Here is a 3400-nt window from a genome sequence, read left to right on the forward strand (position 1 = left end):
AGAGATGTTTTTAGCTGTTTTCCACCCAGTTGCTAAGTTGAGTGGCAGTACCAGAAATAAATGTTAAAAAATGAAATGACTGAGTAGTTAATTTGTAATGAAAGTCCCAGTAGAAGATGAAAACACCAGCAAAAATGCCTCTAACTCTTCCCTGCAATATCCTGCAGTCCAATTTGACTTGGCTAAATAAAATATAACAGAACCAAAAGGCAGTCCAAAAATCTAATCATTGTTCACTTTAACTATATTGATGGATGTCTGGTCACCTAAAAAGAAAACTGTGTGCTGTGTTAGCTCTATTATAGCTGTGACTGAATACCTGTGACAACAGTAGCGGGGAGGAAAGATTTATCTTGCTTGAAGTTTCAGAGATAATCTCTATAGTCCTTGGCTCCCATGATTCCAGGCTAGTGGTGAGTCAGAACATGAAGCTAGCAAGAGTGTGATGTGAAGATCATACTTGAACTCCTAGCTGACAGGAAGTATAGTAAGAGGAAGGGACCTAAGACTAGGTACACCCCCAGGGACCTACTCCCTCCAGCTAGGTTCCATATCCCAGAGTCTTCAGAACCTCCTAAGACAGAACCACCAGTCAGAGATCGAGCACTCAACATGTATTCCTGGAAGGGACAATGCCTGTGCAAACCAGACACCAAGTGTGTAAGGCTGTTCTGCATATTCTCTTTTTACTGACTTGAATTTTTTAAACCTTTATAATCCATCAAGTGTGATTAGAGCTGACAAAATGCTATGACTGTTCTCTTTATTTACATAGTCTTCAGAGTTGTGACAGCATTGTAGTGGAAATATAGGCGCTCTGAAAAATTTGTGTTACTCTATAACATCTATTTCTTAGTTTGTGAATATATGATTTTCAGAAAATGGTATAGACAATGATATAAGGGGCATCTTGTTGATATATAAAAATGAGTAAAAAGGTGACAATCATTGGAAAATACTTAGTATTTTTAGGGCAGTCGCCCATAGGAGGGCTTTATATTCATTTGTATGTTAATGGATGCTGACTTGGTTGAAAGACTCATAATACCCAAGTCCTGTTAGATCCTTGCTTCCTCTGAAGAGCATACAGGGAATCATCCTACCTTCTAGCACCTTGGCTCTCTTGAGAATAGAGGTCAACACTACTCTGGTAGTTTTGGTTCATTTGTCTGACTTTATGTGGTTTTTGAATTCCTGATTGCTTTTCTCTTATCTCCCCAGGAAGACATGCAACATCCTGGATTATAGGACTACCCACTCCAGGATGACCTCATTTCATCTTGGTAGCCTTCAAAATGTTCATTGCTGAAAATAACACCTTCACAGCAGGTTCTAGGAATTAAAACTGGTGGGGGCACAGACTGAAATTATCTTGGCATACCCTGAAAGGATAGAAGACTCAGATAAAGGCACAGGAAATAGGAATTTTCTGGGGTCTGAATAGACAAAATTGTTTCTCAGGCTCTCCAAAGAAATAGCCAGTTGAACCTCTGCTCTTGCAAAGAGATACACCCTTTCTCAGTTATTGATTATAGGCTCAGAAGTGAGCCTCTGTTGCCTGTTATGGACCTGGTTCTGATGGGAATCATTTAAAGAAGGTTTCCTCTTCTTTAATTTTTGATGTGGGAGTAAGTTAACTTGTATATCTTGGCTTTTTCAAAACTATAGTGATTCTCACCCTGTAGGTCATGATCCCTTTTGGGGGTCAAATAAACCCTCCACATGGAGTCACATATAAGATCTCTTGCCTATCAGATATTTACACTATACTTTATAACAGTAGCAAAATTATAGCTATGAAGTAGCAATGAAATAATGTTTTGGTAGAGGCTCATCACACATAAAAAATGTATTAAAGAGTTGCAGGCCATGTACCACTGCTAGACCTAGTGGACAAGATTCTCAAAAAGGATGACGGCAGAGACAGTAGAAAAAGAGCAAGAGAAACCCAGACATGTGTCCAATTTGGCCAAGTGCTCCAGGATAATATCTATATCACCAAATGTCAATAGATAATTTTTGGGTATAAATCTCCAAATTCTTATGTAAGCTAGATTGGATTTTTCCTTCGTTCCAAGTTAACTATTGACACTGGTACTGGAAGGAAGACAATCTAGAAACGATAACCATTAATTTTTGAAAGCTGGGTAAAAGTGTCACTTTCATAGGGATTTTAATTTGCATAACTTCTCAAAACTTCAGCAAATGAATGCAAAGGAAACCTTGGTATTAAAATATAAAACATAGGCATTATAACAAATGACCTTAAGCATACATGAATGGTGGATTGTAGAACTGTTTATTTTTCATAGGGTTGAATATTTTTGTTTCTGCTCAGAAATCTAGATAGTCTAAAGAGAAATAAGATAAAAACACAAGGGAAGGGGAGTCCAGTGGTGTAAGAAAAGGTATCTTCAGCTCAAAGTTGCAGTGTACCCAAAATGTGTATGCAACTTGGAGTAATGTGCCTGCAGCTCTGCCAGGGGACAGCATCAACAATACGTATCTCTCCAAAAGTCCTCATTAGGAATCTTGTGTTCCAGATTATTCTTGTCTGTTTTGTTCTTTTTTTTTCCCTAATGGATAAATGATGCAAAAATGAAACACTTGAAGAATTAAAATTCCCATAGTTTGCTATCTGCATTTTCAGGCTACCATGATTGTCAACAGACTTATTAGATGTTTGTATCATTATGTTGTGTTATATGTCACACGAATTATGAATGCTGTCTTCATATGTTGCCTAATGTAGTTGGGTTGAGTCATACGCTCTAATATTTACTGGTTTTGTTATTGTAGGATTAGCATCTGGGATAGTGGTATAAAGAGTTCTTTAATATCTGCCTCTTCCACTTAAACAAATTAAATACAGTAAGGCATGCAGAAATGCTTACCATAAAATCATCTGTTGAATTAAGGGGTTGATTAATGTCTAAAACCTTTTGATCAATATTTGCACAGATTTCACTCTTCCATCAGAGTTAATATAGTTCTAAAGATCATATCACATATTTTAATTTTGAAAATGTTTATGATTATAAAATGCATATTTTTGTTCACTATTTTTTTTGCTCATTCTTTTTTTTTAAATTTATTTAATACTTAATAATAATTCTTTGGTTTCCGGGCAAACATCCCCCTCCCCCCTCCCCTTCCTTATGGGTGTTCCCCTCCCAACCCTCCCCCCATTGCCGCCCTCCCCCCATAGTCTAGTTCACTGGGAGTTCAGTCTTAGCAGGACCCAGGGCTTCCCCTTCCACTGGTGCTCTTACTAGGATATTCATTGCTACCTATGGGGTCAGAGTCCAGGGTCAGTCCATGTATAGTCTTTGGGTAGTGGCTTAGTCCCTGGAAGCTCTGGTTGCTTGGTATTGTTGTACATATGGGGTCTCGAGCCCCT

The sequence above is a fragment of the Rattus norvegicus genome, chromosome 2 (genome assembly GCF_021556685.1).
Source record: "Rattus norvegicus strain SHRSP/BbbUtx chromosome 2, alternate assembly SHRSP_T2T, whole genome shotgun sequence".
Lineage (NCBI taxonomy): Eukaryota > Metazoa > Chordata > Mammalia > Rodentia > Muridae > Rattus > Rattus norvegicus.